The sequence below is a fragment of the Cryptomeria japonica genome, chromosome 9 (assembly GCF_030272615.1).
Source record: "Cryptomeria japonica chromosome 9, Sugi_1.0, whole genome shotgun sequence".
Classification (NCBI taxonomy): Eukaryota; Viridiplantae; Streptophyta; class Pinopsida; order Cupressales; family Cupressaceae; genus Cryptomeria; species Cryptomeria japonica.
This window is the reverse complement of record NC_081413.1, coordinates 85,894,140-85,914,578: the sequence shown is the minus strand read 5'-3', so window position 1 is coordinate 85,914,578 and position 20,439 is coordinate 85,894,140.

Below are 20,439 nucleotides of genomic sequence, written 5' to 3'. Positions count from 1 at the left end.
TTCATTGCCATTAATAGACAAGGCACATCACATCACATTAGTACATCACATCACATAATACATTGAGTCCGGACTCTGCACGATGTATGAATAAGCGCGGCCTCTTTGACATGTAAAGGGTGACACATACCTAAAATCTATCAATGATTTTAAACCGTTCGATGATCGTATATCAATGGTTGAAGTTTTATTTCGGCCCAATTTTCTGAAGAGAACATAGCTCACCAGAAAGTGCCCGGAATGGAATTGGATTCAATAGACACGTATCAAATGTCATGAATCACGATCTATAATTTCGTTCATTTAATATATATATCTTTTCACTTACGACAATCCACTCTGTCCCCATGACTTCCAATGTGATACTTGCCAATTTGGTACTAGTTCATAGTTGTTTCCAATTTCACACACTCGTGCATTTATGGGAAAGATTTGCAGAGATACGAAAGATTTAAAAAAATTTATAGCAGTTAATACTGTTAAAGAAGTAATTATTTCAATCAAGAGCTTCAACAATTTATATACGATCTTTGCTTCTTTCATCTTCAATTAGCCTTTGCCATTTAGTAGATAAATCATCAGAGCTCACGGTATTTTAGGTTTATAGGCTCACTGCTCAGGTTGTTTAATTTGTTAATCTATTTTCTCAAGATGGACACTCCCATCTGCTTGAGAAGCATTTCTATAGAGGACCAGAGGGCCTTTCTAGGCTCTGTTAGAGACCCAACCCTCCAATCAATCTGCAAGGAGGTTGGGGCGTTCACCAATGAAGCTGTGTGGATGGTGTTGGGCAGAGAATTTCTGCGAAATGAAAATAGGTACTGTGTTAACACGGACATTACATCTCGCTTCTTAGCATCTCTTCTGGACTTGGGAGGAGACAAGGTGGATATGCTGATGCTGTTGAGGAAGGTTTTTAAGGAAGACTTCCTCAGAGATGACATTACTCTTGTCGTTCTTGTAGAAGTAGCGGTGGGGATCCCTTGGGCGAGTGATTTATCCAAGCTTCTCCTCCCTGACCAAACACTGCCAGTGGCTAGGCAACCGTTTCTCCTAAACCTGAATGTGGAGTAGCTGACACGTCACAGAAAATGGGCGTGGATTGGCAGGGACTTCCTCCGGAAATGGTTCCTCCTGGACGACTTTCCAAACTACATGTGGCTTGAAGAATTCTCTCAGCTTATGCTGTCTGAAGAATTCTACATGGAAGGAGGGCCAGACTCATAGGGAAAAATTGTAAACAATTCCACTACCTGTAGTTTTTTTTTCCTATGTCCTTGAACCCTAACAGGCTGAGTGCTAGAGGCTCACTCATTTTGGCTTTTAAGTTTTTTGGGGACTCAAGTCTCTGACGAAAAAATTGTAAATTTCAAAAGCATAAATAATTTAATGATAATTTTTCAAATTCCAGTTTGTTTCACTTTGCCTCTTACATTCTTATGGATATAAAAATGCTTTCTATAATTCTATTTCATTTTTATTAATTAATTTCTTTCAAATGCTTTTTGTATATGAGCTACCGGCTACGTTATTTCAATTATTTGTTAAACAATGAAAATAAATTTAATACCGTGATCTTTTTATGTAATGCTATAAAAAAAAAATTCAATTCGTTCCATTAATTATTTGTACATTGATTATGGTTTATTATAATTTTATAAATATATACTATTACTATATAGTCATTCAAAATACAAAATTTCAAAAGTTGCAAGATACAAAAGTTTATCGGTCAAGGTTTTTTCATTCAATTAATTGAAACGTTTCAAGATACAAAATTTGTCCACAGCTTATAGCAAGCAGACAAAAAAACTAGTTCATTGTCGATAGGCCGCTCACTCAGTCTCACTATCCCCCTTGGTCCTCCTAGTCCCTTCCCTCCTTAGAGGTCGATGCTTTGGCTTTCCCTTTTGCCGCTTCAGCTTTCATTTTTGGAATGCAGTTTAGGAACCCGAAGTCAGGGTTGCCCTCCAAGCTTGCTAGTAGTTGTATGGCCCTTCCTTCTTCAACCCTATCTCTTAATGCCCTACCAACCTCCATCCTTGCCACCACATGCAAAGCATTCAGGACTTCATCCACCCTCATTAATTTAACAAAGAGTTTCATCACTTCCCACCCCACTCGGGCTCGTTCACGGCACTGGTATTTGATTTCATCCTCTGGGCCACGAATAAAAGGAAGCAATTCCTCCTGGTCGTCCCCTTCCATAATTCGAATGCCAACTCCCGACACCACCCACTCCAAGATTGAATCCAGGTTAATCAAAAACTCCCCATCAATCAATTTGACCAATGTGAGTTTTACCTTTTTCAGCTCCGGATCGAATTCACAGGCCCACGCCATAATCAGAGAGTAAACCTCCATGTTAGTTCGATACCGGTGACTGATATGTGCCACCTCCTCCGCAAGCATCAGTCGAGCTGCCGCCCACAACTTCTCCTCCTTAAACCTGAATAGTCCTTGCATTCATTTATCTGATACTTTGCCCAAAAAGGGCACCAACTTCTTGTCTATTCGAAGTGTGAAATTGGCCTCCATTGTCTTACAAAAGGTATGATTCTACGAACTACGAACTATAGATTTGTTTGGCACTTGCAACTGCTTCAAAGCAAAAAGTGGTACACAGATGAAAAGGTAAAAAAATATGCCTCTGTCTTAACTCTTATATGCCGGGTAATGAATGTGCACAATAAGACATTAATGCCATGAGATCATGAAAAAGATTTCTTGCTATCCTCCCCTTCCTCCTTTCGTGCGGCATGTCGTAGACAACTCCTTGTGCAACAATTAATCGCCACCTTGGCATTTGTACTTTCCAAATTTTCTCGCCTTAACAGGTTGAGGACTGCAGTTGCACATTTTTTTAAATTAATAGACTAAATTTATGTTGAAATTTTATATATATATTTAAACTATTTTTGAAAATGATATATCGTAAACATATTTTCAAAGAATTTTGTTAAACGTTAAATTAATATTTTAGATTTAATATTGAATGTTTTCTTTTTAATATTAAACTTTTACCTTTCAAATTGCAGATCAAAATTTATATTTTTATTTAGTTATTTGTTTTATTTTAGAAACTAAGTTTCATGTTTAATACTATTTTTGAATTTAAAATTTTTACAAATAATATTAACATTATTTTTAATAGTTATCTCAAACTATTGTCCAATGCCCGGAATTGAACATTTTAAATTTAATTAAATAGAATTAAGTGAAAGTCTATACTTAATACTTATAGTCTATGACTCTATAGACTATAAATCTCTTTTTCGGGAGGAATTTTAAAATGATTTAGTAGACTTTAAAAATAGACCAGAAAAGTAACGAGTATGGTGACGTGCCAGAAAAAATGGCAGAAGTCGTGGGACACACTTCAACGAAAAATAGGTACCATCGACCGTTGGATGAACAAAGATCAACGGCTAGGGTGGATTTCGGCCCGAATGTGGGAAGCGAACACCTTTCTGAGAACTTCGCCCAGAATTGGACATTTTAAATTTAATTAAATATAATTAATTCTAAAAATCTCTTTTTCGGGTGGAATTTTAAAATGATTAAATAGACTAAAAATCAAACCGGAAAAGTGACAAGAGTATGGTGACGTGCCAGAAAAATGGCAGAAGTCGTGGGACCCACTACATCTTAAAATAGGTAACATCGACCCGCGACCATTGGATGAACAAAGATCAACAGCTAGGGTGGATTTTGGCCCGAATGTGGGAAGTGAACACATTTGGGAGAACTTCGCCAGGAATTGGACATTTTAAATGTAATTAAATACAATTAAGTCTATAAAGCTTTTTTTCTGGTGGAGGTTTAAAATGATTGAATAGACTAAAAATCAAACCAGAAAAGTGACACGAGTATGGTGACGTGCCTGAAAACTGGCAGAAGTGATGGGACCCATGACAACTGGCAACAGGTACCATCGTCCGTTGGATGAGAAAAGATCAACAACTTAGGGTGGATTTCGGCCCGAATGTGGGAAGTGAACACATTTGGGAGAACGTTGCCTGGAATTGAAACATTTTAAATTTAATTAAATATAAGTAAGTCTGTAAAGCACTTTTTCGGATGGAAGTTTAAAATTATTAAACAGACTTAAAAAACTCACCCGTAAAGTCACAACAGGTACCTTGGTCCCTCATCCGTTGGATGAACAAAGATCAACGGCTTAGGGTGGATTTCGGCTCGAATGTGGGAAGTGAACACATTTGGGAGAACTTCGCCCGGAATTAAACGTATTACATTTAATGTCCTCAAAAGTTTAGAATTTATACTGAAGTATTGAATGTTTTGTCCTTCGGCATCGAATAATTAATAATAATTAATAAAATTACAACATGATTCTTAATGTCCTCGAAATTTATACTGAAGTAATGAATGTTTTGTCCTTCGGCATCAAATAGTTATTAATAGTAATTAATAAAATTACAACATGATTCTTGATATTTTGCCCTTTAGGTTTTACTTTTCTACTTTTTAGAGTTTTCAAAATAAGAGACTCGTAAATCATAATTGTCTATCATTTCTTGGATAAACCTATAAATCGAGGGAGATTCAGAAACAGCTACTAGATTGAGGAATGCAAGTTGCAACAGAGACTGTCTACGCCAATCTAGTGAAATAGAAATTCCAATTTCTGGGTAAAATCTAGAACACCTACATCCCACCTTTTTTGCTTTTGGTAATCTCGTGGTCCAATTTGAGGGTTAGCATTTTCAAGTTTTTATCTAGCTGCTTAGCATTATTTTGAATTATTAACAATAATAGTGATGGGGAAAACGGGAAGCAGTAGTTCAACAAGAAGCCAAGTGAAAAACAAAATGTACCTAACTGAACGGGTTAAAACACTAGGTTTCACTGATGAATACCATGATATTTATGACCCTACTATCCATGGTGAAAAGCGTATCATAGATATTAGATATACATTGTCTAGTAAAGCGGCAGATGCATCCAAGGCAAATTTTTTTGTTTTCAACCCAATGTTACAAAAAATAACAAATAAAATCACATTGTGGGATGTTGGATTGGGAAGCATGGTGTTACTTGAAGTATTCCCTTGCCCTGATTTTGTCATGGTCTGCGTCGAAAATTATGATGAAGATAAAAAAGCAATTGTCAATAAAAATACAAAAGAGGAAATTATATCCATAAACGAGGGAGAATTTGCTCGTTTGTTGAACCTAGAATTTGAAGCCCAAAATTCAAACATCCAAATTGACCTTGAAAAGTTGGCAGTGAATTATGAGAGTCTTGATCCAAGTCGCAGAGATTCATTTATCAAAGGTCTAATAAAGATTGGTACTGGTATTGTGTTGGATCAGAATCATAAGCCTCCTTATGATTCTAAAAATTTTGTTCCATGGGTTGAGGACAATATTTCCTTGCTGTCATTTTGCCTGGGATTGGAAAATGATAGGGAAGTGGGTGCAAGCCTTCTTGAAATGATTTATAATATCCATTGTGCAAGTCAGCTAGTAAGATATAATTTTATTGATCACATTGTAAAATCCATGCAAAAACAATTACTTATGATAAAAAAAGGTTCCTGTAAGACATTTAGGTTCTCATCCTACTTGTGCTATCTCCTTCTATCCAAGTATTGTGCAATATTTGAGACCAACAAGCTTCAAATTGTGAGCTATAAGATTGATGAGAAGACTGGGAAGAGAACAGACTGTCCAATATATGATTGGAGCCCAAAGATAAGGATGCATGATAACAGAAAGAACTACAACCATTTTGTAGACTTCTTTTTGGCACCAATGTATAATGAAATTACAAGCACTCCAATGCCTAGGTTGCCTATGTCTTGTAGAGATTGCATTCAACTCGGAAGTCAAATAGAATTGGCTGACTGGTTCTTCATGGAAGAATTCACTATGTTAAGGTTTTACGGATCGACAGTAAAACCATACAGACTTCCAATACATGTGACAAAGAGGGTATTTGCATTAGAGTATGTACAAAAATTGGAGAGCATAGATAGGCACTTCCATGGTCAGCAAAAGAAGATCATATTTCCTTCCTTGCCTTTCTCATGTGGAGGGTTCACATTTGAGAGAAAAGCATTCATTGTGGCACATGATTTCTTGACAGTTTTTTAACTTTGGTGATGAGGGTCTCTGGCAGTATGATCCAATTGGTGTAGCTTAAGAAAGGCTTAAGAAAAATGGGAACTCTTCAGCATTATGTCAACATGAAATTAAACCATTGCTAGAAAAGCTTAGAAACAAAGACTCCTGGGATGAGGTTAAAAAAGAGATGGAGAAAATTGCAGCTGACAATAACATTTCAAATGAAGAAATTTCATCACAAATTATGGAGGGCTAGGGAAATGAGGGCATCCAAAATAGGAGGTCCTACAATTTCTACATAAAATCTGCTAATCCATCTAAGAAAACTATTCCCAAATCAATTCTGCATGAATGTAAAGAGAATTGCTGGACTCAAACCAAAATAAATGATTTTTGGACTATGAGGAGGAATCTCGGTGAACCAAAGATAAGTGCAGATTTTGAGAGCATCAACAAGGATGCAGAGTTTAGCAAATTGTGGGATAAGGAGCATGGTGGGACTAAAGGTGATGATGATGAGCATGAGGTTGTCATTGAGCCCCCTCCAACAACTACTACAGTGCCTAAAATATTAGGTGGAGTCAGTGAGTCCATGAAAGACAAATATAGCAAAGGGGCAAACCTTGTGGAAAAAATGGGTTTTGAAGGTGGTGGTCTAGGTCCCAGAGGAGATGGCATTTGGTATCCACTTCAGGTACAACTTCCATCATAGTCAAAATCAAAAGGTCCTTATAAACCAGTCATTGGACTTGATTCTTCAAATTCATCAGGGATAGGTGCTACTCATTACCCTCAGGGTCCACCTACATTTGTTTCTGGTTCAAATCCACAACCACCACCACATCATGGTATTCCCATTGGTGGTGAATTAAGTGCCACTGCCACTGGTGGGGAATTTGGGGATAGTATTCCTATTATTGTTCAGTCAAGTGCCGCTGTGATTGGTGGGTCAAAATCAAAAGGTCCTTATAAACCAGTCATTGGACTTAATTTTTTAGATTTGTCACTGATAGGTACTACTCATTACCCTCAGAATCCACCTACATTTGTTTCATGTTCAAATCCACAACCACCACCACATCATGGTATTCCCATTGGTGGTGAATCAAGTACCACTGCCACTGGTGGGGAATCTGGGGATAGTATTCCTATTATTGTTCAGGCAAGTGCCACTGTGATTGGTGATGTTGGCATGGGTACTACTACTGATACTAGTTGTCTTGGTGTTGGACAAGGGCAACAACAAAATATCTCTCGCAAGAGGCCACTAGAGGTAGATACTCAATCTCATACTATTGAGAATCCTATATCAAGTGCCACTGACACTACAAATCAATCATTTGCAGCTTCAGATCACACACCTCAAAAGACTATGAAAACTACACATGAAAGTGTCAGTGGGAGTGGGACAGCATCAGGAACTGTTGTTGGTAATCCTAATCCTAGTCAAGCATTAGTTAAAACCACAGGAATAAGTGGAACTGGAGCCTATGGTATTCCTATGTCACCTTTCAAACTTTCAATGCTTCAGCAAGCCCAGATTTTCAATTTCGTGATTACTATGAAAAATATGAACACACAACAAAAACAAATAAAGAAAAAAAGAAAGCATTTCATAGGAATTCTATGTCTAAAGTTGTAAATGAACAACCTACAAGGAACATGGTATTTCCAACATATGACCCATAGAAAGATATGATGGAGTTCATGGTTGTTATGCCCCTGAACACATCTAAAGATAAAAATCCACCACACAGTCAGATAGATCCCTCTCAATTTCAAGTTAGCACCCTCCAAATGGATTTTTCCAAAGTACATAATGTGGACAAAATTAGTGTGTCAAAAAGGACTAACGAAGTGGTCTACACTTCACTGCTAAAGGTCGAGAGAGAAAAAAATAAACTGGAGAAACAAATAGAAAAGTTACAGGCAGACCTGGAAAATGAAAAATCAAGGAGGAAAGCAGCAGATAGCAAGTGCAATGAATTACAGAAAAGGATAAAAAATTTGAGCATTGCAGTAGAAATTGCAGAGCAGGACAAGAAGGATGTAGAATTGAACGACCTGACAAAAAAACTGGCTAAAAGTAGTAAAAAAATTGTTGAGGAAAAAGCCAGTTTTCAAAAATTATACAGAAGTTATGAGTTTGCTGCTGCTGAAATGAAAAAATTACAGGACCTATTGGATCATGGGAAGGAAAAAGAAAAACATTTGCAAGAGGAAGTAGAGGAAGAAAGAAAAAAATGTGCACAAATGAAAGAAGACCTGCACAATGCAAATGATAAAATAAAAACTTTGGATGATAGATTCAAAGATAATATGAAAAATACAACGAATTATATACAAGAAAACATTTGGCGGGAAATAATATAGAGGAGTGAGAAGTTGTGTGAATGGTTTCAATTGATTGAAAGTATGAGACAATTTTTTTTAAAAATCAAACGACACTATGAGAAGAGCACACATGTTTATTCAAAAGAGGAAATGGCAAAAAAGATTCTGAAAATAGTCTACAGTTCCAGTGACAGCTACTTGGCATCTAAGGGAATTAAGAGCCGCATTGATGCCACAGTTAAGACATCATCTATCATTCAAAAATGCCAAAAGCTAAGGGAAACATCAGAAGTTATGGACAGTTGTGAAAAAAAGATAATGAAGCTGCAAGAAAAGAAAAATAATTTGATTAAACTTGGTTTGCCTAAGCCTGTTGACACAAAAAATAAATTCATTGGAGAAGAAGCTTACAAAGTTATCATGGAGAAAAAAATGAAGTCTGATTTAGACTTGCTTCCAAAGGACACAACTCCCAAAAGCTTTCTGGAATTCATCCAACCATTTACAACTCTAACTTCGCTATTGGATGAAACAGTGATGTCAAGTAAATCTTCTAAATATGGAATGTTGACGAAGTTGGAGTTGACTTTCCATAGTTTACAGAATATTGACCTTCCATCAGACGAAGAGTGGAGCACCCTACAAAAACTGGCACAAAATTCTTAAGAATCATAGTATGTATTGCACAATTTTCTTCTTTTATTTTTAATTTCAAGGTTTTTTTTTCCTGTTTGCTATTTTGCTAATCCAACCTATGAATCTAATTTATGAATAGGAAAAAAATAGTACTCGCTATTGCTATTTTGCTAATCCAGCCTATGGATCTATGATGCACACTGCAAAACTTCAGCCAGTAAATTTGTATTCTCAAATTCTCCCTTGCTTTAACATTTATGCATTTCTCTATTTCTGATTAGTAGGTTTTAGGGACTCCTATAGCTAGTATCTATGTTTAATTTGTCATGACTCATGGCGTGAATTAATATTTAATTTTGAACTCTGTTTTTTGAACAGGAGACATCAAACATGTAGCAGATGTTAAATTGCTAATACGGCCTATGATGGCCATATAAATATGTGCTGAGTTTGTGATTTTGATGTTCAGTGTTCACATGTTGCAAACTTGCAATTCGACCTGAAGCTATTGTTGCTCCCTTGTTTCTATAAAAGGGAATTCAAGGTCATTTGCAATTTTGCAAAGGGTTCTGAAACTTTGTATTCACTTTTGCATGGACACTGGAGAATCACACAGGAGTTGTTGTTGCTCTCTTGTTTCTAGAAAAGGGAATTTAGGGTCATTTGCAAAGGGTTCTGAAACTTTGTATTCACTTTTGCAATTGGCATGTAGAATCACATAGATTGGTGTATTACTATTGAATGAAATGTATCATATGGCTATATTTTCAAAGAATTAATGAAAATCTAAGTTCTCGACATGTGTATTACTATTGAATGAAATTTATCATATGGTTCTGAAATATATCACACAGATTTGAGACTCAAACATGTATAAATAAACAATAAACATCTTTGTATCAATAAACACATTATGGTTTTTTTTTATTATGCTATTTTAAATCTGGAAATAGAAAGATGAAAAATAAAATTACAAATCAATATTAAATTCTAATTGCAAAAAGTAATATGCTTTTGTAATATGAATGATGAGATACAGTAATAAGATTAATAAATACCTATCTCTTACAGTTTCCATTCATCCTCATCAAATTCAGTGCTTTCTTGATTCTCGTATGTGGTTTTTTTACTCTGAGACTGAATCTGCATATCTTCGCCAAACAACATCTCAATGCTACTAGTAGGTCCACTAGTCCCACTGGCACTTTGGTTTGAAGTGTTGCCCAAATCTCTTCTTTCACATTTGGACCTCCAGATTTGCAGTGCCCTATCGTAAGGAAAAGTGTGGACATCATACCTAGATGTATAGAGCCTCAAGCAATTTTCCAAATTTTTGTCTAGTTTGTTTCTTAGCTTTGATTTTAGGAACCCCAAAGCACTGAAAACTCTCTCATCTTCCACCGAACCCAATATCATGGTAAGACATAAAGCAGCAAGCTTCACATATTCTAGCATTGAATCACGCAAGGATGCGTTCTCAGCTATATATTTCCAAACCCTTGTTACTGATCCCTCTTCACGGGGGTTCTCCATTTTGGCATATTGTTGTTTCATAGTGCATGCAAAATGAGATGATTGCTCTCGAAGATGAGTTTCATCTAATATTCCATTTATAGTTACTCCATTCAATTCTCTGGATGTGCAAAATTGTTTTATCAAAGTCAGTAGCTTACTTTGAAAATCAGATGCACTGTTGAGGCTCCAATAATGAGGAAACACAGTAGACATGGCTTCGAGTAGGTTGTTAAGAGGGAATCTACTTATAATTTCTGAGGAAAGATCATATGCAATTTTCTTCATAGAAGTAGTTACAGTCTCAACAATCTTGTCAAAATCTTCCTTTGTAACTCTTGCTAGTTTCTTCCTGGGGCGCTTTCCTGGTTCCTCGGGGTCAACCGTGGCATAGAAATGCATTGGTATCTCAACTCCCCGTACATTGGCACATACCTCCCTATCTGCACTAATTTGTAAAAAGTTATCAGGATTGTTCAAATCTGTGAGTGTCCGCCACTTAACAAATTTTTCATCAGATAGTGTTGGTTCATTTCGATAGAGATTGTCGAGGGTCATGCATGTCATCTTACGCAGTGTAGCATATTCTGCAATATACAGAGCTCTTTTTTGGGCAGCCTTCATAATATTCCTCATTTCCTCTAGCATGGGCAGAAGAGTTGCTAAAGTTAAGAGTGTCTCTAAATTACTTAACCTGCCAAGAAGTTCAGGAAATTTCGGTTGATCTGATTCGTCGCGAGTTGTGTGAAATAGTCCAATCAAGGATGGATATTCTAAAAACACTCGATGCACTGGACCATCCAAAGAGATCCATCTGGTATCATTATCCTTGAGAAGCTCGCTCCCCTTAGCTAATCCATCAGCAAAGTGTTGAAATTCCATAAATCGCTTGGAACTTCGACAGAAGTGTGAGTAGAGCTCTCTGATTAAAATTTCAATTTTTTAACCGAAGCAAACTTGCTCACAATTCCAAAAGCTAGATTCATTCTATGAGCCATGCAATGAATTGCAGTAATGTACGGTGCAAATGAAGTTTCAATCTTTGTACAAAAACCATTCCTGTGACCTTGCATTACTGAAGCTCCATCTACTCCAACACAAACCAATTTTTTGGCTACCGTCATGTCATCCATACCTCCATATTCAATTAAACTTCTCTTTACTAGTTGAAATAAATTTTCCGCTGTCACACTCTCCTTCATTTTAGCAACAGATAGTAGATGAGGTTGGTGGGTATGATTCTCTATAGTATAAACATGCATGCATACCCATGAAGTATTGTCTACTGCCGTAACTTTGTGTAAAGAAAATGCAATGAAGTTTGACTCTCTTATTTTTTCCTGTACATCTTCTATTTCAACCTCAACAAGACAACTTGCCCATTCCCATCCACTGTTTACTAACTAGTGTCTATTAGGATAGTTAGGAACTTTCAAAAAGTGTAATAAACCACTAGTTGATGGGAAATCTGTCATAGCACACCCTCTGCTCAAAATATGAAAAACAACGCTTAACTGAACAACTTTTCCTAGTTGTTCTATTTGCATTGCTTTTCCAAAAACAAATTCAATAGAACCTTTAACTTCAGCAGGCTTCGTTTGTAATTTCTCATGAAAATAATACTCTTTGGCATTCCTCACATGCTTACATTCATTCTTTGTTTTCCATCTTATCACTGATTTTTCAACCCCGTCTATCATTTGTTTTTCATAAACTTTACCCATATGCTTTTCTATGGTGTCAAATTTTAGCTGCAACCTAATTCCCTTCTTATTTTTCCAAGTACAAATCTTACACCTGCATTCTATTGGAGGCTTGCCTTCAATTGGATTCTCCATTGATTCAATGAATGGATACTTCGATGCCCAATTAATTTGAAAATTCCTGACTGACATATCCCACTCCCGATCCTTTTTTGATTGTGGTTCACCATTTTTTGATATGGCTTTTCTTTTCCCCTTCCGTGCATTATCATCAATGGAATTATCACCCAAGTCGATTATATCATTCCGGCTAACTTGGGTATCTACCAGATAATCTTCTTCAAGATCATCCTGATCTGAGATATTAGGTTCGCCGCCATCTTCAACATGTGGTGTAGGTGGTGAATTTTGTACTTGTACTTGTGATGATGTACCTTCCCGATTTTCACCAGTAACATAATCTTTTCCAGTGCCAAAGTATGAAGACAACGTTCTGCTTTTTGTTGGCCTCTCCTGGCCTTCCCCACATTCAGGTTTCCTACCCCTCTTCCTGTTCGACATCTCCAACAAAATAAAGGCTACCAAAAAAATATCAATTTGCTGAAGAAGCAATAATAGACTATAATGTATAATATACCAGTTCAAAAATATGATTGCTCACCTTTAGTCTTTAGGTAACAGGCAGTCGCCAATACAGTCAACAACAATGATTTTTCTTGGTCTGAAACTTCGCTATTGATCAGAATTCAGAGCCTAGAACCCACCAGATTGTGTTGAGATAGATCTAATCTTTGCATGTATTTATACCAATCCTTATATGGCGAATTCTGCAGGAATTTACCAGTATACAAATATTTCACGAATCCCGTGTAATTATAACACGACTTATGTAATTTTTGAGGCGATTATAGGTCATCCAAATACAACTTATGTAATTTTTGAGGCGATTATAGGTCGTCCAAATAATAGGCGAATAGCGAATACAATATAGTTGGCGAAAGTTGGGGTGACTGGAGACACGCGTCGGCAAGATGTCGGGCGAATTGGGTCCCCCTGGATAACAAATCTTCACATGCCTATAGGCAAACTAAGGTAATCTATTAAGGCAACCTTGGAGAGTGTAGGCGAAATAATTAAATTTACCGTGCGTCCACCATATATTGTATTGGCGAAATCATTGCATAGAAACATTTAATTGCATAAAACATATGGCTATCGGGCCATGACGTTGACGGAATTTGATAATGTTCTGGTGACATGGCCACCCCCATACGGTACAAAATATTCGCCATTTTCGACAGGGCCGATGTGAAAAATTCGCCATTGGTGAATATTTGCCACTAAAGTAATCTCTGGTCTTATTTGCTATAATGCGCTATGTAACTTTGGATGGTAGATTGACAAAAAGTGTATGGCTACCATTTTTTTTTTGTTGAACCATTTTAGGTATGATGAAAAAGTCAATATCCCTTATTTTCTGTTGTGCTCCATGAATGCTACTGTTAAGGCCCATAAAGAGAACCCAAAGGGTGATACTACCATGCATCAAGGTCTCAAGGTTTTAATTTATGACCACCTCAAAGACAACCAAATTTCCCGCCCTCAGCCTTCTATCTTAGAGTTTGAGGAGGAAGGGTCAGATTCTAGTTTTTCTTTAGGTGAAGAGTCAGATAGTGATTTGATGAGTGATTCTGAAGAGAGTCTGGATGACTCTAAAGTGGAAGCTGGTAAGAAAAGAAAACATGTGAGAACCAATCCTTCCTCCTCGAAGAGCAAGAATAAATACAAAGATAAAATTCTCCAAATTAGCTCCTCCTCAGATGAAGAGATCTCTAAGGATTCTGAGAAGGAACACCCATCTCCCCAGAAAAAGAAAAAGAAAATTTCTATTCAAACAAGGAACAAACAGAAGAAATAGGATGCCAACATTATGGAGCTCAAGGAATAGGTGCAGAGAAAGAACCTGGACCTCGACCAAAATGTGGAGGAGGAGACCATTGGGGAAGGTTCTAAACAGAGAATCGTAAAAGTTGGTAAAGTTACTGTTGGAGACACCTCCAATATGGAAAAAGACAACGCTGGTGAGAAATCTCCCTCCTCATGTCCTCCTCCGGGGGATTTGAAAGGCTTTGTGGACACCATTTATTGGCTAATTTCTAGTTACAAGAAAGCTATGGAGGATATTAAGAAGCACAATCACAGAGTCCAAATTCTGGGGACTATTAGTTTTGGTGGAGGCAAGTCAATGGCAGAACAGGTTGAAGATATGACTAAAACAGTTGCTAAAGTTGAAGAGATTGGAGACTCCTTTAACCCCAAGTTTGAGCAAATCGAGAAAGACCTGATTGAGAGGAAAAATAATGAGATTGGTATGGATCAAAGAATGGAGGAAACTGATTAAAAAGTCAATAAAATTGAAGAAAGCCTCAAAAGAATTGCAGAACAAAGCTTAAATATTCTAAAGGCTTCAACTGGCAACACAAAAATCCTCATCAACAAAATGGAAGAGGAGAAGGATTCCCTGGAGATTGAACTTGACATGGATGGCACAGGAGAAGCGTAAGGACCTAGAACAAGGACCAGAGGTAAAAAGGAGAAAACGCCAAACAAGGACCTGGAAGAAATCAAAGTTGTCGCGAACAAACTATGATTAGCTGGTGAATAAGGCGGAGGAGCTCCTTAAGCCTTTTTTTAGTTGTGTTGTGTTTTCTTTGGTTTTTTTTGCTCTGGTGTTCCTTTCTTTTGCTGTCCTTTCGGTTGACTGGATTTTTATTGTCTTTTTGTAAGCTATTCCTAGCAGATCTGGATGCTTTTTGATGATCTCTTATGCTCCTATGTAAAGGTTCTAGGTCCTTAAAACTTGTTTTTCTTATTAATCAGAACTATACATTAGATCCCAACCCAATTTAAATAATTGGTACAAGTGATTGATTCAGAATATCTATCCATAGTTTCTGCAGACGGATATGCTCAAAATTTCCATTGAGCAAACAATGATAGTGGGGCTATTATTCCTGACTGGAGATCTACGACACTAGTGCCAGAGAAGTGTAGGAGAGGAGGAGGCTTCAGGCCTATTCCTACACAGGCTTGTAGTTCAGAACAGGGCTACCTCTTGACATTTTTTATCTTCATCCTAAATACATACTAACTCTCCATGGTGGCATTTTATACCATCTCTTAAACTCTGTATGTTGCTGAGATTATCTGGACAGCAAACCATTACAATCCAGTGTCAAAGAACACTATAGACTTGACAGAAAAAGAGGGCATCATAATTGAGACTTTAGAGGAAAGAAGGATATAGTTAATCAATATGTTTGGATTCCTTTGTAGAGGAAACTTGAGACGTTATGATGCTCAATAGAATTCTCTACTATCACAATCATTCCATTATTTCAATAAGGCGCATTTGGATCAAAGATGGAATGGTCACAAAGGGACAGTAGTTCAGTTGTTGAAAGTTACACAACATTTAAGCAGCTCAGAGGTCTTAAATTTGAATCTTAACTGCACTCAAACTAAAAATAGACTGACTACCAAAAACTAATAATTCAATGATAAAACATTCCAACAACAAATAAAAATTCCTATAATTTAATCCTATTTGATCAATGAAAAAATCAACCCAATGAGACTGATTTTTTTCCAGATGATTTTGGCCCGACATAAAATTGATAAACAACTAAGCTTTCCATAGATTTATCAATCTCTTCATGTGGAAGAGTACTCTATTATATCATCTCTGTATCTTATACTCATCCCAGGGGCTCCTTTGCTCCAAGTTGGAAGCAACAGTTAGGAAAATGCCTATGGAATTGCCTGTTGCCTCACTATTTAACATGAAGATTGCCGAAAGTGTGTTCTTCACTGAACATCAAGCCTCAAAACATGCGTTTGGATGAGGCCACAGTATTAGAGTTTGAGATGTCTAGTCTGATGCTGAAAGAAGAACCCCCAATCTTAATAAGTATTAGTGGGGGTTTATGGCTCCAGAATTGTATCACCTCATTTGTTATTTTGATTTTCCCACCAGCTGTATACATCACTCCTCTGGTTCACCTTTAGCATATTCTACAAAATCAAAACATATATAAGTAAAAAATGAGTAAATTTGCCCAAATAAATTAAATCAATAAAATTTGAAGGAAGGAAAGTGCCTGGGAGACTACAAATAAATACTCAATGCCAAACAAATCAAGCACTCTGGATGCACCAAAATTCATAATTTTCACTCCAACTTACCCTTCTACCTTAAAATTTCCTCCTGATCTGCTCATATTCAAAGCTACGAATGTTCTTAACCACTATCATGTGGTTGGAAAGGAATTTCTTGTGATATAATGCCATTACCACTATCAATCTCAGGGATCCATTGATTTCTGGCAGTTTGCCTGCTGAATCTCATGGTGTTACCCTCTAAGCCAATGCTTTCACCAGTCCCTTTCAACAACAGTCTCTCATGCATTGCATTGGAGATTCAAAACCCTAAGATTAGATAGGCAAATGTACCAGAAAATAGAGGCCTACGTACCAGAAGTCAAATTGTCAAAAATCAAGGCATCTGTGAGATTAAAAGCGGTAACTGTGTTGAATGTATCACAAGAATTTCCATTCCAAGTGCATGAATTCTGGTGAGACTCCTTCTAGATGCTCCAAGCATTGCGCGTGCCCCTCTACATTTCCTTTTGGAGGGAAGTTCAATGGAGAAGTAAAAGTAGAAGCATAACAAACAGGTGACAGTGCAGGAAAAGAAACCTACTGCTTGCCATATAAATATTAGTGATCAAACATTTTTTAGTTGCGTGTACCATAAAATATCCCAATTTTGATGGAAAATTGGGAATTATTGAGTTGCGTGTAGCATAAGATTTCCTAAATTGTTAACATTTGAAGTGGTTGGTTGTAGCTATTCTGGCTTTAAAATGGCATGCCTCTATATGATGTCAAAGGCATACCATTCAAGTACGACAAGTCCATGAGAGCTACATTCCTGGGACCCACAGATGACATGGAGGAATTTGTGGTGGCGATGACGTGGATGATGTTGCCGGTTTACATTTGGCGAAAAATCTTGCTTGTGGTTAACATTTTCCCAATCGTTGTCACTGCGATGCGACGACTACATCAGGCGAGGTGGTTAACATACCACCAGGCAGGTGGTTTACATTTTTGGTGACCGCCAATTTTGATTTTATTTTTTTTGAATGGCCATGCAGCCATTTTTTTGGCTAACTTTCTTTATTGCATCCATGAGTTGACTAACATCAGCGGTCACATGTTATGGGTACAATTTTCAATTATTATTTTTTTTAAATTTTGAATGAAAACTCGATTTCGCGAAAATTGAAAATATATTTCATTTGGGAGCTGCATGCAGAATGCACTGGTGGAGGCGAAACAAAATATTCGGCCATGTAAATTCATGTCCCTGGTTGAATCACTGAGCGAAGGATTTGCACTTCAATTGTAGTTATAGGTATGCACTGTCAAAATATTTGTGGCTCAAAAGGGGAGGACAATAGTCAACCACATGCATAACACAAGTTGTCTGGGTATATTGTTAGTCCTATTGTTATCACCTGTTAACACACAGGGTTTTTTCATGTGCAGGGAGGAGGTATCATATCGCACAGGGGGTGGTATGATTGAAGATTGTTGTGTAGGTTTATGGCGACATCTGTAAATTCAAACCCTAACAGATAACAATAGTTTTATGATTCCTTCATCAACCCTATGTTTGAAATTTTAAATTTTTATATCATTTTTGTATCACAGAGGTGGTTGTGAGTGTGCCCTCGGGAGGTGATAAGAGGACAATGATTTGGGTGGAGGCTTAAGCGGTTGCGGTAATTTGAAACCCTAAGACATTCAATATTTTTTATTTCCAGTGTCATTTTGTTTTCTATCTGTGAATATTAGGCATCATTTTGTAGCATGGTTGTGTTAGGATACCAAGGTTCCCTATTTGATTGTTGACGACTCATTGTTGAGGGCTGATTTTTGGGATTTTGTTGAAAACCGCTAGGTTTTGCATTGTTTGTTTGCAGTTTGGTGTGTGTTAGTATATATATATGTCAATATGAAGCAATACACACACACACATGTACACTCACACACACACACACACACAAACATTTCCTCTGCAGTACAGAGGAAAATGATAGAATAAAACATAGATAAAAGAAACTATGGAAATATTATGCTCTGTTTCCATTATTCTCAGGTGCTCATTAGATAAAAGAAAGAAAACCTAACCCTAGCAGTTTCTAACCATAACATGATGGTATGCATCTATTCTAGCTCCAAAATAGGCAAATATACGACATAGGCTGAAGCTATTTTGGCTACATATAGAGGCAAACAAGAAACGCAAACAAACAATGCAAACCCTGATCATTTTAATCAAAATCCAAACCGAAATAGGAAAAATATGAGTTATAGAGGCGAATTTCAACATACCCCAAGCTGCAGCATGACATAAAAAACTACAGTCCCATAAATCCCCCTTCAACAATGAGCCAGAATAGATGGAGGCTGCTTCAACAAGGAGCCCTTCAACAATAATGTTTTCGTTTGCGCATTAGTCTTACTTTTTCCACGTTAGGCAAATTAAAAAGGTGCCATGTTTGCTATCATCAAACAAACAACAGATCAACTCCTAAACAAGAGCAGGTCACACACAGTCAAGGAATGGTTGCATCAGCCAGTCAACAACCTAATTGTGAGGAGTCTATTTGTATCAAAAGGCAAACCATAACATGTAAATGAGGTCAAGACCACGTAAAAGAAGCTCAATTTGAAACAAAACATTTTACATCACTTTCTCTTTCATGTAGCTATTAGGTGCCTGCCATTTGTATTTGCATATATATTTATTCTCGAACATGTATGTCGATGCATGTCATTGGTATGATATGTCCTTTTTGGAGCTAGAATAGATGCGTGTCATGTATGTTGATTCATGTCAATGTTATAATCTCATTTTGAAGGAAGAATAGACATGCTTGACACAAGTTGGAAGCACCTAATCACGCTCGAAAAGTGCAAAATAAACATATATGCAAATATATGTGGAAGGCTATGTGTATTGTGGCTCAACAACAGATGTATCGTACCAACGACATGCATTGACATACATTTCCAAGACATACATACCATGCCCACTTCTTGTGGTGCTCTGACCCATGGTATGTGATGTGGAGTTGTTGTCGAGTTCTCAATTTTAGTCCTCGGCGCCCATGCAAAATTATGTGGACATGCCGGAGGATGGCTACGGCATGCTTCGTGGTCACTGTCGGTTTATTGTGCATAACATGCACATTAAAAGCTTGCAAATGAAGGAATCGCATTCAGAGGGCATCCCAATAGGAAGAAGAGGTCGCGTGCTACAAAACTTGGTACTTTTGTCAAAGGAAAGACTAGCACTAAAGGACACATCTATTGTGGTTGCAAAAAATAGTATGGGGGGACAAACACCCCATGTTTGTGGAAGGTTTTTAATCATAGGTTTTGCATTTGATGGTTGCTTCTGTCTAACACAACGTTGTTAGTTTGTACGATTTGTCTATTGTGGAGCCAAAATAGACACAACCTCTCGGACCGTTGTTCATGTACGGGTTGTGATTTGATGCAGCTAACAGCGGTAAAGCCAAAGGCTAACACGTGATGCAATTTACAATAGGAGATGGAGTTAGTCAATAACAAGGCTCGAGAATAGACAAATGGTACTGCATGTTAGTGACATGCTATCCAATTGTAGTCATTGAATGTAAAATATAGTGTAAAATGTGTGACTAAGTTGTGTGTTAGTCAGACCATAGTGTTGATTTCAAGTCGAAATAGAGGCGTTTGTCCTTCAGTGCATAACAACAGTACGAAAATAGGTGGCTGATATAGATAACTCTGGCACTATGGCAAATGGACAGATACAATTTAGGTGATATAAATTACGTAGTGGTAGTTTATATTGAATGTTAAACTGCATTTTCATATATCAACATGTAGGTTCCTTTTATGTCTTTTGAAATGCATGTAGTTCCCAATGTAGACTACCAATAACATTAGTTATCCATGTAGGTTATTGATTCTCAAGGACTATTGAGTAGTCCCCCGACAAACGTCCATGTTAGGCCCAATATGGAAAGCTAATGTACTGAGAGGGG